The 17278-nt window shown below is 41.3% G+C and overlaps 1 protein-coding gene across 2 annotated transcripts in view; it reads left to right on the forward strand.

Annotated features, from left to right (window-relative positions):
* Positions 1 to 17278, forward strand: part of pvrl2l (PVR cell adhesion molecule related 2 like) — a 579022-nt gene that overhangs the window by 330635 nt on the left and 231109 nt on the right. The window lies entirely within an intron of this gene.

The following is a 17278-nucleotide window of genomic DNA, read 5'->3' on the forward strand; positions in this document are numbered from 1 at the left end:
AATATCAGCCTTTCAGCTCATCTGGCTGGTGTTAGAGGATATACATGTGCTCAAAATCAATATCCAGTTTCCATTAAGTTGCCTTGCAGTGTGTTTTTATGGCTGTGGTTTACAACAGTACAGTTAATCTGCGCTAGTAAAAAACTCTTGGCTGGATTTTATTCTCTCTGAGGTCTAATGTTCCTGTGGCGGTGTATCAGAGTGGGATTTGTACACACATACACAGTCTCTGTTGTATGTCCGGACTCTCTGGCGTGTTTCTACGTCGCTCAAATGTGCTCGTACAGGCTGTAATTTCTGTGCGTTCACACTTTAGTATCAGAGTGTTATTAAGGTGAATGGAGCCAGCAGTGGGGGGAAATCGCCTGCACAGTGTGCGTGTTTGAGTGAGTCATTTATGGGGTGTTTGTATGAGCAGCTGTGTGCGAGCAGCAGCTGGATGCCTGATGGATAAAGAGCTGGAAGAGGAAGTTGGGGAGGCACTCAGGGAACCTCCTGAAGTTCACAGCCTCTGCAGGAGGCCGCAGAGAGGGAAAAGACTTAATTAGACTGCATGTGTGAGTGGATTGCATCACTTTGTGTATTTGCAACTCACATATTTGCATTTTGAGATCTTGAATGTGGGTTTCCTGCAGGATAAAAAGCAGCACAGATGAGCTTTCAAGGTGAAAAAGGGTAATGAGTTTACAGAAGATGAATCCACCTATTTATATCCATCCTCTCCTCAATCTGCATCCCCTGCATCCACTCTCTTTTTTCCAAATCTCTCTTCTCTCTGTCTCCTTCCCGTCTGTGTGCACTCTTTAGTTCTCATCCCATCTGCTCGCTCTGTGTCAGAAAGCATCCATTTAAAATCCGGAGAGTCTCAGAGGAGAGAGCACAGAAAGGCTCAATGGCCCCCGAAAAATACCCAAAACAAGACGCTCAAAAAAACTCATTCTGACTTTTTACCTTCTCTATCTTTCTCTTTCCCTTTCTCTGCCTCTTTCCGCATGGTTTACTCTTTAGTTTCTTCTTTATTGCCTCTACTTTTGTACCAGCCTCTGATTATTTCCTCGCTGATGAAAAGCAAAGAGGGGAGAGAGGCAGAGATGAAATGCAACGGCTTGAATCCATGATGAAGAAACAGAATGGAAGATGATTTTTTTTAAGCAGGAAATTTCCTCCCTCGATGGAGAATCAAGAGGCTGCATGAGAATATGATTGAGACCTGCTTGGGAAACAGGGTGGTAGGATACAGGTAGAGTGGCACTAGAGTCAGGTTCTGGTAGGGGGTCAGAGGAAGTCTGGCTGAAGATCTGGGATAATGAGGGATGACTGAATATGCACTATCGCTCTCTATGTCATCAATAGTAATTTTCCATGTACATTTCTGTGTTCAAGTATTTGACCCCTTTCTTATTCCTTTTGTTTTGGCATATTTGTCACAATTAAATGTTTCAGATCATCAAACTAATTTAGTATTTGACAAAGATGTCTAATACCATTTTAAAATTGTATTTATTAAGGAAAAAAAAAAACTTAAAAACCTGGTCCTATGTGAAAAATCTATGCCTTCCCTTTTTAAATAGTGGTTAACCACATTTTTTGGAAAGCTAAGTTCAGTTTCACTAGCCACACCCAGACCTGGACGCTTTCAGACCTGCTGACTCAAGAAACCCCTTAAATAGAACCTGTCTGGCAAAGTGAAGTAGAATAAATGATAATGCTGCAATCACTCAAGTCTTTGGCATGTATCAGTATGGAAAGGGTTACAAAGTCATTTCTGAGGCTTTGGGATTCCAACAAACCATGGTGAGAGCAATTATCCACAAATGGAGAAAACTTGAACAGTGGAGTGGCCTGCCAGAATTACTCCAAAAGCGCATCTACAACTCTAGACAAGCTCAAAAAAGAACCCACAATAACTTCTAAATACCTGCACTCCATCGAACAATGTTTAGAGCCATTACCCACAAATAGAAAAAACTGTGGGCACTGGTGAACCTTCCCCGAAATTGCTGCCCCACCAAAAATACTCCAAGGGTGCATCAATGACTCATCCAGGAGGTCACAAAAGAACCCAGAACAACAATCTAAAGACCTGCAGGTCTCACTTGACTCAGTTAAGGTCAGTGTTCATGATTCAATGATAAGAAAGAGACTGGGAAAAATGGCACCCATGGGAGAGATCCAAGAACAAAAAAATATCACAAAGGCTCGTCTTACATTTGCCTACAAAAAAAAAAAAAAAAAAAAAAATCTTCATAATCCCAAAAATTTGGGAAAATATCCCAGGACTAACAAGAAAAAAGTTGAACTTTTTGGAAGGAGTGTGTCCCATTACATCTGGCTTAAAACAAACAGTATTTCATAAAGAGAACATCATGCCAACAGTCAAACATGGTGGTGGTAGTGTGATGGTCTGGGGCTACTTTGCTGCTTCAGGACCTGGACCACTTGCGGGAATTGATGGTAGCATGAATTCTGCTTTCTACCAGAAAATCCTTAAGGTGAATGTCCGACCATCAGTTCATGATCTCAAGCCCAAGCGTGCTTGGGTAACGCAGCAGGACAGTGATCCTATACATGCCAACAAGTCCACCGTGAATGGCTTAAAAAATTAAGGTTTTGGAGTGGCCTGGTCAAATTCTGGATTTAAATACAATTGAAATGCTGTCACATGACCTTCAACAGGCCATTGAAAACCCTCCAATGTGGCTGAATTCAAACAATGCTGCAAAGAAGAGTGGGACAAAATTCCTCCACGATGATATTAAAAACTTATTGCCAGTTATTACAAATTCTTGCATGCAGCTGTTGCTTCCAAGGGTGGAACAACCAGTTGTTAGATTTAGGGGTGATTACTTTTTCGCATAGGACCAGATAGGTTTGGAGGTTTTTTTACCTTAATAATCTATATCACCACTTAAAAACTGCATTTACTCAAGTTTTCTCTGTTTTCTCTAAAATTTGTTTGATGATCTGAAACATTTAAGTATGACAAATATGTAAAAAATATGAAATCAGGAAAGGGGCAAATACCTTTTCATAGTATTGCATGTGTGTGATGTGTAACTGCTTCTGCAGAGTTAGAGATGCACTACATAAACACCTCAGGCTTTCAGTGCCTCTTGGCCCCCTTACATTTTGTGTAATGTTTGGTGGGTGTGGATGTTTGTGTGTAAGGCACACTGAATGTTTTTCATTATAGTCTGACAATTAACAGTGACATAAAACTAACTTAAAGCTCAATTAGATGTTGCATCATTACCGCTTTAATGTGATATAAATTCCAATTTAAACTGCAGAGAAGTGTTGGGGATGATTCTGTCTTGTTTGCACAGATAAGATTTGCAGTCAAATTAAAGTGAGACCAATTTCTTTCACCATAAAGTAAAGAAACACCTTAGAGTTTTAAAGCAGCACTCTAGATGTGCTTTATGTAAGATGTACATTTATGTGTTTGCTTTTACAAACTTTAACCAGAAGTTAAAGGATTGAAGAATTGCTTGGTGTTACACAGGGGACATAATAATTGTTCATGAGTCATTAATATGAGAGCACAAATCTAAATTTTGTGTCTGCAAGTTAAAAACAAATTTACCACCAACAGCTGGCAGAATATGAAGCAATGGGAGGCTGAAGGAAAATATGTATCTCGGCTTATTCAAGGGTGTGGGGTGAATAAAACTCTCATTTCTGTGCTTTAAATACAGAGCTGGAGCCACATCTCATTTGAGCCTGGCTTAACAAGGGGGGACTAGCATGGCAGCTAGCTGGCTTCATCAACACAAAAATCTCCAGCAAATTAACTTCATTTTGAGGCAAAATTACACAAGACATTAGAATGACTACCAGCAGTCATATACCTGGCAACGTACTCAAGTATTGAACTGCGAAAGTGGTTTCTGTCGTAGTGCAATTCGTAGAAATTTTAAATGGACTGGACAGTTTTTAGGTTTTAAATCATCCTTCCATCGTCTTCCTCTTACCTGGGGCCAGGTTGCGGTGGTGGAAGGCTAAGCCAGTCAACCCAGACATTCCTCTCCCCAGCTACACTTTCCAACTCCTCATGGAGGATCCCGATGTGTTCCCAGACCAGACAGGATATATAATCCTGTTTACTCCAGGGTGTTGGAAAGGAGGTCCTGGCCAATGGTCGAACCACAGATACAGGAAGAACAATGTGGATTCTGTCCTGGCTGTTGGACAATGGACCAGCTCTTCACCCAGGGCTTTTTGAGGGAGTATGGGATGTGGCTCTGTTTGCTTCATCAGCTGGGCACTCCTAGCAGGCATTGGGGTGGTTTGCAGCTGAGTGTGAGGAGACCATGGTTCTCTGCCAGAAAAAGGTGGATTGCTCCCTCCTAGCGGGGAGTGAGCCTCAGCCTCAGATGAAGGAGGTCAAGCATTTCAGGGTCCTGTTAATGAAAGTGAAAGGGAGGGTACAAGCGGCTGAAAAGACTTTTCTCTGGAGGACGGCTGAGCTCAGCCTCACAGATAGGGTGAGGTTTTAAGGCATCTGAAGGGAATGAACGGGTAAGCCAGCAAGAATTCCATTCATTACCTGGAAATCTTTGTGATGTCATACCTGCCTGTGAAACTCCTCCCCTCTGTATGATCTTCATCCAGAATATGCCATTTGTATGTTAAGAAAATGAACTTTTGCAGTAGATTTTGCAGAGACTGTATGGCAGCGTGCTTTCTGACGAAGCTGCCAACTAGCTAACCAGGCTACACTGAGTTATATTTCACAGCTTGATATGATACGCATTTATATTACCCACTTTGACAGAAAATCTATCAGGATTTATCACTCAATATGAAGTGATGTAAGATCAATTTGGTGGTGTCAGATTTATTTAAACATTAAGGTGAAAAGTAAGGGACAATTTGTTTTTAAAAATGGGTTATTTAACATAAAAAAAAACATTAGAGTGGCTAAAGAAATTAACTTTTCCCATTTGGCTGATCATTTGCTGCCTTCCTGCTTGGCCAATTTCTTTAGTTATTTCCTGATATGTAATACTAGTCCTGTTATTCCTGTGAAAACCAGACAGTATTATCCTCTCCAAAATGGGTACACGTAGTTTATCAGCTGAAAATCTATCCATAGAAAAGGGCAGTTCCTTGTGTTGGACACTAGGAGGCATCTTCTATATATTTACGGATATAAAGACATCAGTCACATGTTGCTTATCTTTTGCATCAAAAGGAGCAGTTGAGGTGGTTCAGGCATCTAATTAGGAGTGATCAGGGTGCCTCCCTTTGGAGGTCTTCTAGGCATGTCTGGCTGGGAGGAGACCTCAGGGTTTTCAAGCAGTCAATCAATCAATCCATGTTTGTGCAACACATTATCAATGTTTTCTCAAGACACTTTACAAAGAGGACAGGTGTAGACTAGGGGTGTGACAGTACAGAAAAATTTCGGTTCGGTACGTACCTCAGTTTTGAAGTCACGGTTCGGTATGTTTTCAGTACGGTAAATGAAGCGAATATCTATCTATCTATCTATCTATCTATCAAAATGTATTAAAATAAATAGGCTGAATAAATTAAATTTAAATTACCAGTAATGCTGCGACCTCCTTCCAAAAGTTCTTCAATGATTAAAGATATTAATAAATAACTATTTTTTTGAATTACTAGGTTTTTTAATTGATATATTGACATATTTATACCCGTTTTTTAAACACTAAAATTTCCCAGCACTTGAACGCATCATCATACAACTGTGCGTTAGCTTGTTAAGTATGCAAATTAGCGTCTTTCCTGCCGATTTCAACATGGACTTCAGCACTTTTTTAACCAATGAGACCTACTACAAAGTTTGGAAGGACTTTTCACAGTCCATCTTGGCAGATAAAGAGGTTAGAGCTGTGTGAAATCTGAGGATAACTTTACCTATGACTCATCTGCAGACATGAAGGAGTCTCCTCTCCCCCTCATCCGAGGCTGACAGTCATAGGTAAAACTAATTTGATTCACAGAGCCGCAGCACCATTGTTATAATAAAAGCCATATTAAAGGATAGGAAATTCATAACCGGCTGGTGAGGCTTGTTGTTGCTCCTCCTCGTTACAGTAGTTTGTTTGATTGGTGTCTTTTCAAATGCTCTGATTGATCCGCTGGACGACGTGCTGTCAGCACAGCTGCTGAATAATGTCAGTGCTACTGTTGTCTTTCTCCACTGTTGTATTTTACTGGGAAACAAAGTGCTCCTAAACAGGACACTTTTATCTGGGAATATTCAGGCTCTTGCTGTTGTTTGCTGTGGTTGCCAGGACAGTGTGACAGTGAGTTGTTCTCTGGTTTTCCATCTGTGTATGAGCTCTGTTCAACATGTATCGATTCGGCACACGTCTGTACTGTACCGAAAGGCCCGTACCAAATTGGTACAGTACGAATACACGTACCTTTACACCCCAGTGTAGACTGTACTTTTTAATATAATTTATAAAGACTGACCAAACATTAATCTACCATGAGTTCAACACTAAGCAACGTTTAGCATCGTAACACTGGTGATACATTTAAACTTCCTTAAACCGAGTGGAAAACTTGAACTTGTGAAAAGAAAGATAGTGAACATTGGATATAGATGAATGTGCAGATAAACGGGAGATGAGGAAGTGTACATTTGTGCACAAACATCCGGTACACACACTTTATTATTTCAGAATGAAGCCATTAAAGTGAGAAAAAATGTGCATGTTGTCCTGTTGAGTGTTTAAATTGCTCTCTCTGCCTGTTTGTCCATGACTGAGGTTCATGTTAACGTGTATAAAAACAGCTTAATGGCCTAGATGTGCATTGCCTTATATGTGTTTATCAAGGACACTGCATGTTCCTGAACAGTCGATTGCTTTGTTCTTCTTTAATAAATGGTAGTCAGCTGGAGTCTGAGCATCCTGTGCTGGTGCATTTCCTGTTCACTATTATCAACTGGAAAATTGCACTCCATTACCAACCCCATGATGTATGTCCTTCAGCCAGTATCTGGAGTAGCTCTTAGGTTCCTGTTGGCTCAAGTAGACATGCACAAGTTGAACTGAACCTGAGGTGCAATCTTTAAAATGCATCAAAGTCAGGAACCAGTTAGCTTCAGCGCTCTGTTAGCAAAGAGGTTACCCTGAAATCCTCCTCCGACTGTACATCTGTGATTCCCAGTCTCAGCTGCCTCGGGGTCCCATTAACCCTCCGTGATAACATTTAGCCCCGGCCTCACCTTCCCCACCTACACTCACATCTGCTGGGGCTGTGAGCCTGTGCCTCCCAGACAATCTGCACTTGTAGGGGGAATCATCACTTTTGTCTCGTTCCTGTTTGCTCTATTTACAAAAAAAATCACAGATTGATGCTCATCTTTCCACCTAAGAATAATCAGGATTTTTTTTTTTTTTTTTTTTTTGCTAGACTTTACAGATGCTTCCAGAGGCCAAAATAAATCTGAACTAAGTTTTCTTAAAGGTAGACTCACAAGAAACAACATCAATTTATCATTCATTTGTGTAAAAATGATTCCCTGCTGTTCCCTGTGGCAACAGTTTAAATTTGGAAAGACAGAGAGACTTTTATTAAGTAAAGAGACGCCTGCACTCACAAACAGAGGAGATATTTTTACTCTGATGAAGGCGTAATGATGAAAGAGCACTTCTGCACCTTGTTTATGAAAGAAAGTTTCACGGAGTGTCGGATTGCAAGTTATTTCCTGTTTTCTTTTCTCATCGTGAGCGTGGTTTAATCCTGGAAGGTGGGCCGGCCAGCAGAGGATATATTTATCTGCAGAAAGTCCAAAGTTGGAGAGGCAACGTCTACAGTGATTTAATCCAAGTGCTTTTTACTGACTGTACCGTAGGAAAGATTTACTGTATTTTGTTACCTCTGATTCTTAGCAGCAGGTTTGGTTTGCACATACTCAAGGTTGAAGTTTGTCCTACTTATGCAGGAGAAATCTTTAAATATTTTTACATTTTCTCAACTGAACCTGCACATTTTTCTTAAAGGTCCTCTAACCCTGTTGACCCTTGGTCTTCACTTTCCAAATAGTTGAATTTTAATCAACCAGCTCATCTTTGCGTAGGAGGCGAGAGATTCCTAACTGCTGTACAGGTCAACAAGCAGCTAGAATCATCATCAAAATGCTTTTATTTTTTGAATTCATATTAATAACTTTATCATTCAGGCAGCTCTACTTCCTCTGAAAGAAGCATAACTACAGCAATGCTTTCCAAAAGTGGAACTCTGTTCTGTTATTTAAAGCTTTTGTCAGAATTTTCAGTTCTTTAGGCACCGGTTAAGTTTAGTTGATAGAGCAGGCGCCAACATACATGGTCTTCAGTCCTCAGTGCCCTGGACGCAGATTCGAATCCTCATCCTGGCACTTTTTAAGACAGTCTGGCTGCAAACCACAGATCTAGACACCCCCCCCCCCAATCCACCACTGTTAGTCATTAATATTGTCATAGATACTATACCCTGTTATAATAAAGACCAACATTAATCACCGTAAGCACAGCACTAGTAGGATTTAACAACGTAACAATGGTGACAAAAACCTTCCCTATAGGACTGTTGAGCAGACCAGACTCATACAGTCAGCTGCTCTGCTGAAGCTGAACTCAGGTATAAAGGGGTAGAAGGAGGGGTAGAAGTGGAGAAAAGCAAGAGGAGGAGAGGGACAACAGAAACAACAAAACAACAAAGCTGCTGCTTGTTTTCATCAAGGATCTATTTGTGTGGTTTGGGCACCTGATCAGGACACCCCTGGTCACCTCCCTGTGAAGGTCTTCCAGGCATGTCCAACTGCTGGAGACCCTGGATAGTCCCTGAACTCTCTGTAGGGATTATAAATCCCTCCTAACCTATTTTACTTCTACCTGTTGTGAAATCAACAGTAAGTTTAATGTTATGTGGGGTTTGGTAAACCCTGAGGATTAATTAATATCTCTCTCCTGACGCTGTTGTGTGTATTCATGTGGTATTTTTCTCACGATAAATCTCTTCCACATTTGTAGTGTAAAACTGCTCCTAATAAAAGTTGATAAGAGAAAATGTAAACAATAACGCAGACATACTGCTGTCATTACTTTACATAATGGCAGCAGATACAGGCATTTAACATTTTTATAGAAATTAATCTTCTCCCTAAAGGTTTTTTTTGTTTGCTTTTTTAGCTCATGAAGAAAAACTGGAAGTCATTTCAGTCGTTTCCTATTCGTCCTTCATTCTAGCAGGGGGGACCCTTTGAGACCGAGGTCTCTTTTCCAAGAATGCCCTGCAGGTATACAGAAACAGAATGTAAACATATAAACACAGTTAAAAATAATAAGATACACCCTCATTAAAACAAATTCACACTCAAAAACCATGTCTATTTTAATGTTTTCACATTTTTAATGCTCAAAATCCCTTCAGACCCTAGCCCTTTAAAAATGTCATAAAACAAGCAAGGAAGGCTTAGCTGTTGCATGGAAATGCTCCCACATGGGTGCAGTTAAAGTCATACAGATGCAGGCAAAGATGCCTTTCACTTTCTTAGTTTTGTAAAGTTGCAGTCTGATGCTACAGTCGTTTAAATTCACATTTTCTCTCATTAATCTACATTTAAGAAGTGAAAACTGATTTTTGGGGGGAAATTAATTAGAATGAAAAAACTGAAGTATCACATCGTCATAAGTTTTCAGACCCTTTACTCAGTGCTAATTATAGCATTTGGCAGCAATTACAGCCTTGAGTCTATTTAAATATAACATAGCAAGCTTTGCACTCAGGGATTTGGGAATTTTCCACCATTCTTCTTTGCAAATCCTCTCAAGCTCAGTCAGTTTGGAAGGGGACTGTCGGTGGGCAGCTACTTTTCAGGTCTCTCCAGAGATGTTTGATTGAGTTCAGGTCAGGGCTGTGGCTGGGCCTCTCTAAGACATTCACAGTCGTCCCTAAGCCACTCCTGTGTTGTCTTGGCTGTGTGCTTAGGGTCACTGTCATGTTGGAGGGGGAACCTTTGGCCCAGTCTGAGGTCCTGAAAGCTGTTGAACAGGTTTTATTTGAGGAGATTGCTCCCATCAACCCTGACCAGTCTCCTAAACCTTGCTGCTGAAAAACACCCCTACAGCATGATGCTGCCACCACCATGCTTCACTGTTAGGATGCTCCAGACATAACATTCAGGACTGAGGCCAAACGGTTCAATCTTGGTTTCATCAGACTAGAGAACCTTGTTCCTCACAGTCTGAGAGTCTGTCAGGTGCTTTTTTGCTGACTTTAGACAAGCTTTCATATGTTCTGCACTGAGGAGAGGCTTCTTTCTAGATCAGTGTCAAACTCAAGGCCTGGGGGCCAAATCCGGCCCCTGGTACAGTGGTATCCGGCTCCCAGGATCTATGATCTTTCTGTTAAAACTAGCCCAGCAGTATGAGGTCTGCAAATTTCCTCAAGTATAAACGTGTAAACTCAACCTTGATGATTTCAAATATCCTTGTTAAGTTATAAAAATCTGAAAAAGTAAAGAGTAAAAGAAGTTAGATAAAAAGTCAGAAGGTGGGAAAAGAAATTAATAATGTCATTTCATATTTTCAATTTGCATTTCACAATTGTGACTTAAACTTGTGATTTTAACTTTTTCATGTTTTGACCTTCAAGATTCAAAATTCGAAGTCATATTTTTACCTGTTACACTTGTGATTTTGACTATCTCATTTATTTTGCCACATTATTTTGACTTTCACAAACCTCGCCTAAATAGTCCGTCCCTCAGGACCTCTCGTCGGAGCAAATCTGGCCTCAGACTCAATATGAGTTTGACCACCCTGGTCTAGATACTCTACCATTAAGCCAGATCAGAAGAGGGCTGCAGTGAGGGTTGACCTTCTAGAACTTTGTCCCGTCTCCACACAGGATCTCTTGAGCTCAGTCAGCATGGCCATCGGGTTTTGGGGTCCTCCTCTCACCTGTTACCAAACTTACCCAGTTTGGCCACCAGATCTTGGAAGATGCTTGGCTATGCCAAACTTCTTCCATTTGAGATTTATGGAGGCCACTGTGCTCTTGCAAACCTTCAGTGCAGCACAGTTTTTGTAGCCTTCCCCAGATCTGTGCTCTTGCAACAATCCTGTGTGAGCTCTGCAGGCAGTTCCTTTACATCATGGCTTGGTTTACTCTGATATGCATTGTCAGCTGTGAGGCCTTCTATAGAGAGGCATGTACCTTATCAAAACATGTCCAATCAATTTGATTTACCACAGGTAGACTCCAATCAAGGTGTAGATACATCTCAGCAATGATCAATACAAGATTTATCTGCTTTTGTGCAGTTTCAACAGTGTGCAGGAGTTACTTCAAAAGATGGGAACTTGTTGAATCATGACAACTCCACCATTCAGTAACTTGACTTACATTAAACAGGTTGAAACAATGTTTTCCCCTAAAAATCATACTGAAAATGAACCCAAGCTACCTGCTAACTGTTTAAAACCCTCATTAAACTTCTGCTCTAACACCACAGTTTGCTCTTATGAACTTTTTTTTAGCATTATTGCTGTTGTCTGGAGTGCGCTCCTTTAAGTCAGCTCTTCAGCTTGAAGTGCGTGGTCTTTCTACTTTGTCCCTTTGTGTTTCTCTTCAACTTGAAGGTGTTTTGATGTCAGGATCACATCCATAGCTGCTCTTTTAATAAGTCTTGTCCTTGACCAAAAGCTGCTTTTAATTAGGATTCCCACTGTGAAGCTTTTACAGTCGCCGCCTGCAGCTTATCACCCGACAGCTTTCTGTGTTTTCAGAGAAAGATTCACAGAAAGAGGAAGGAGAGAGGTGGTGAAGAAGATCAGCCAAAGATTATTTAGATACCGCTATTTTCACACCGTCTCTCTCTCTCTCTCTCTTTCTCCTCACCCCCTTCTAAGTCTCCCCACCTTGCTTCCTCACACACCAAATCTTCTCATTTAGATTATCCCCGCCACCGTGAATGTAACCAAGTAGAAACAGAGAGTTTTCATGGGCCCGTCTCCCACTCTCTCCCCCGCCCTCCCCCCTAATCTTCTCCATGTACATGACACTAATACAGAGACTGATATAAGCTCCCCTGCCTCTCTGTGTGACATTTATCACCGTGCTTCTTAATGCAGGCAGGCTGCTGCTGTTGATGAAAAATAAGGATGACAAGCATGGCCTATTTTCTTGCTAACGATAGTCTGTCTACTTTTTTCACGTTTCTTTGGAGTGAAATTTGTTCACAGAGCAGTTTGTACTCTCTTTGGGTGCTTGACAGGTCTGATCGTGCATCAGGCGCTCTTTTTGTCGCAGCCGTCCACGATCCATTAGTGTTTGTGATTCTAATGAGTGATGTCAGAGAACGCCTGCAGAGAAAAGATGTTTAAACATGAGCATCTATTATCAGATAAACATTAAACATCATACGGTGCCATGATGAACTCGTACTGCTACTCCTGATCTACATGATGGCTTACACAGGATAGCAAATGTGTTTGTTTTATAACTGGCAAGCACAGAAAAATCAAACCTGTTAAATAGACATGTCCTAAATTTAAGAAACTCATGGAGGGGAGATCGAGACATTTAGGGAAATGTAATTGTTCATTTATTCTCCTTATTTCCAGGAGTAGGACAAATAAGAAAGATCCATATCATGCCTGTACACTCTGAAACTGTCACTAGATTCAACTGAAAATAGAGGCCATGTGCAAAAAAGTAGATAAGAGTCTATAAATCCCAAAGTCTGCGTTTAACAAAGGTTGAAGATGGTGCCACCTTAAAATCAAAATTAAGTAAGGCGGAAAGGAGGAATGACACAACCCCAGTGGTGCTCTGGATGTCCTTGTACATTACTGGGGGCATGAGAGAATAATCTGTTCAAAAAATAACAAAGTCCTCACTTTTCGGGCAGAGGCTAGGGTATACTGTCCAGGCAGGCAGTAGGGTTGTCACAAGCCCTGAGTCATGCTGTGGATGTTCAAAGGGCCTGAAAACCACCGGCAGTCTCAGGGCGTGTTACCAAGGGTGAAAAGCCCAGGACTAATAAAATGCCATCCAGCTTGACCTTGGCTGCAAAGCAACACATGTGTGTTGACATGTGTCCATCTTGACTCAGGCTAGCCCCCCTCTCCAGCCTCATGTTGTGACACATTTGACCCAGTGAAGAAAATACAGTGCCCTACATGCCTAAAACACTCAAATTAGGGTGTCTTTCCTCTATAAAGTCCAACATGCCCTTTTGAATGTCACATTTACTTTGAAAAATCTCATAGACCGCTCAGTGGACAGTGGTAATATCAAATGTTTTAAAGCATAGTATATAAAATACCACCACCAGGGGGCTCTTAACAGAAACAATAGCATCATATGACAAGTACAGACCAACTCTGTCTGTCTCTGATGTTTACTTCTTGTTTTATATTGAGGACTCTGTTTAATAGAAAACTACATATAAACATAAAACAACAAGTAAGGAAATTTGTGTTTGGTTCATTATTTCTTTGTTGCAACAGTGCTTCTTGGCATTGAATTTTATGAGATTTGGCACATTTTTCATGGTTGCAACTCACATACTCAGCTCTGCTGCTCATCCCACAAATGCATGATTCTCCTTACAAATGTGGCATCATTTAAAATGGTAATAAACAGGCTTTCCAACGGTTTAACGATTTTAAGATTTATTACCAAGAAGCATTGTTACAAAAAAGAAATAATGTACCAAACACAAATTTCCTTACTTTTTGTTTTAAGTTTATAAATACGTTTCTCATAATGAGGGAGAAATGCACTGAAAAAGGCACTTCCACCTACAGTCACATTGTTTGGATATCACTGGGCACCACTGAGTCATTTTGTACATGCGCCCCTGCATATTTCTTAACCTTAATCCCAGAGTTACGGCCAAGCGTTCATCTACCCTGGAGTTTAAAACATGCCTTTAGAACATCATGGACAGTGCTGAGAGGGAGGGTGGGAAAGATATTCTTGCTTCTTTCTGCCTGCTTCATTTTTAGAAAATGCCATTTCTTCTACTCAACCCACAACCATAGAGTGTCACAGCAATGTCTCTGATTGGTTTATTCCAACTTTGCCCAGTTAACTTCCTCATTTGCTGCTACTAGTGAATAAGATGGTTGTTTTTCAACAAAGACAGTGTAAATGTGGAAATAAAGTTACACAATCCTGTTGAAGACACAAGTCCACCCTGTATATCATTGGCCTTGTTTTAAGAAAGCTATGGTTTATTAAAACTCACTGATAGATGAAAAGGGGGACCAATAGCTCTGATTTAAGAAAAAAAATTTCACTGGCCTGACGCCATTGATATGTCACTTGCCACCAAATCAGTCAGTCGAAATTTTTCAAAAATATTCAGTTGAAATGGACGGTTTCAACCTGTAGAGGGCAGTCACTATCAGACACAAAATGTAGCATTGAAAAACTTTTGCTCACATCTAAAGTTTTGGGCCCTAACTGGTCATCAGTACTACTGAATTCCCATATATGGAGCTCTTTATCTGGAAAAAGTGGTCTGTGGATTTAGTGATGCATTAGTAATATTAATGGCTGACTGTCGATCTCATGATATGTTGTAAACTCTCCAGGGTGACTCACACATACTACATCATCTGTTTCGTTGCTCTGATTGGCCAGTGGCCTGTCGAGTCACTCCTGAAAGGTTCTGCCCCCCCTCCCCCAAACACCATGTATAGTGTTACCCAGATTGATGTTAAGTATATCCCATGCAAGATGTCTGTGTAGGTTCTCATTCATCCAGGTCACGATAATCCAAATCTTCACCAAGGGGGCAGCTGGACTTGACTGAGGTTGTCAATCAAGTCTAGTTGACCCATTGACTAAGATTTGGATAAATCCCATGTAGTCTCTCTGGTGTGCCAAGTTAACATATCCCCTCAGTCCTGAATCAGCTCCAGTAAGAGACAAAGTATTAAGTTTATTTTTGGTGTTTGTGGCTTTCTCTGGTGTTTGTTTCTAATCTGTTTTAGTCAAATTCTAAAATCCTGGTTGTGTGACAGTCCCTTGTACACACGTTTGGTTCGGCTTCATGGCTGAAAATAATGCCATAAGCTCGTTGAAGCTGTCTCCTGCCTCTAAGTCATGGTTTCAGACCTCATTAGAGTTGCAGTGCAGCATGAATTTAAATAATACATATCAAATTCAAGATTATAAAATGCATCTCTTTGCATTCATTTGATTTCCAAATGAAAACACTGGTAAGAAGATGTTATCAATATGCATACAAACAATTTACTCCGAAAAGCAAAATAGGTAAATTTTAAAAATGAGATTAGAAGTGGGATTAATTGTGATTAATTTAGCAATTATTCCAGTTAAATTGGACAGCATTGCTTCATCTCAATGCAGTTTTTTTTCTCTGCAGACCTGCAGCTCTCATACCGCCTTGAGTGGAATCTCATGACATGAATCACATGACACATAAACGCCTGAAACTGCAGAATAATGAAAAGTCTAAAAACCCAGACAAGGGCAGAGTCTGGGCAGATACAGACACCACGCATCGTCTGGATTATGAGTACTGACTCAGATGGAATATTTTAAATTAGTCTATAGCCCACTTCTTTGGTATGAGTGCCTGTGACCTTTGATTTTTACTCGTGTCATATCAAAATTGAACATTGAGGTATCACAACAACCATAGTGCTGCATTGTTTTGCGATATTTGACTCATATTGAGTACTTTGTGGATTTCCAGGTACTTTTCCATGCTTGAGCCAACATTTAAGTCAACACAAGGGCAAAAGTTTCCCCCAGACAATGTCTGTTTGGTAATCATCCCTCAGCTTCTATATGGGAGAAAATTGAAAGAAAATCAAGATGCTCCTGGGTGTGACGGAAGATTTATAGCTACACAAAGGTGCCAGCTCTAATGGACCTTGCAGGAGCCTTGATCCTTACAGCTTAAACAGAATAATTCAATTCAGGCACTTGATTAAGAGAAGAGGTTCTGCCACCAGAGACCTTCCACTAAAGCCCATTATTCAGGCTGTCTCTCATTCAGGCCCGTGACAAATGAAACTAATTCTACAGATCTAAATGACACAATAAATATAAATAACATTTTGGCGCCGGTGTTGCGTTTCTTCGCCAGGCTGTAAGTTTTCAGGGAGAGGAAACTAGGGCAGGCAAAGTTGGATTCATCATCCTTAATGCCTTCTGTCACTTCAGTTGGATATCAGCAGACACTGTCCCCTAATTTAGACATCATATCCTGTCCCAAGAGTCCCGCCTCCCTCGCCCAAACCGTCTGTCTCACCCTGGCATCACCCTCCTGCGTCCCCATGTGAGAGCGGAGCAAAAGGAGTGTTTGAAATCAATCTGAGACCTCTCTTTTTGACTGAAAAACCCTCCTCCTAGTTCTCTCGTCTCGCTCATTTCCTCTCCCTTTTCATCGCCTCTCTTTTCTTCTACACCCTCAGAACGGGCCGTTTGTCTGAATCATAGGCTCCCGATGCAGACTCGCTTATAATGATAAACTCCCGCTGCTTCTGTTAGCTTAACTCGCACTCGTCAGATCATACAGATCAGCATTTGATGTTCGATGTGATTTCGCTGAAAGGGGGAAAATACGTCATCGGCTCCCTGGTGCTGCCCTGGAACGTCACCCCACACGGTGCTCATTTCAGCCAAGCCCGGTGCGTTTGATTGGCGTTCACTGCTGTGTTTGCCAGAAATGCTGGCACAGCCTCGCTTGTTATTTGCATAAAACAGGAAAGGGTTCAAATTTCCCTGCTGCTCTGCGTTCCGCTGCCCTCGCTGCACCCCAAAAGAAAAATCAGCATGCTATTCACAAAAGGAGAGAGAGAACATTAGCCGGCCTTGTGCGGCTCCGCAACACTCGTCCTTGCCAGTTTCGACACTTCCTTGTCTCCTCTTTCCTCCCAGCGTGAATCCACTCATACAGATCCTACATTATCTGAGCCCAGACCTCTTTTCTCTCTCATAGCCCTGTGGAGAATCCTCTTAAAAATGTCCTGGCATGAGTCGTGCTCCGCAGTGTGAACCTTTTACCTTTGTGCGAGGCCGATCAGTGCGATCTGGACTCGGTCCTGGGTTGACAGCAGGCGATCGCTCTGCCCTGTGGTTTGTCTGGCTGACTGATAAGAGGAGCATGAGGAGCAGGAGGAGAGGATGGGAGGATGAAAAAGGAGGGTGAGGAGTGGGTGTAATTAGGGTAAAAATGGAAGGGTTGGGGGGAAGTGGCTCCACAAAGGCGTGACTGTGTGCTCATTTCTTCTGAACCTCTTTAAATAACCCCTCTGCCTGT

The sequence above is a fragment of the Cheilinus undulatus genome, linkage group 16, assembly GCF_018320785.1.
Source record: "Cheilinus undulatus linkage group 16, ASM1832078v1, whole genome shotgun sequence".
In the NCBI taxonomy this organism is placed as follows: Eukaryota; Metazoa; Chordata; class Actinopteri; order Labriformes; family Labridae; genus Cheilinus; species Cheilinus undulatus.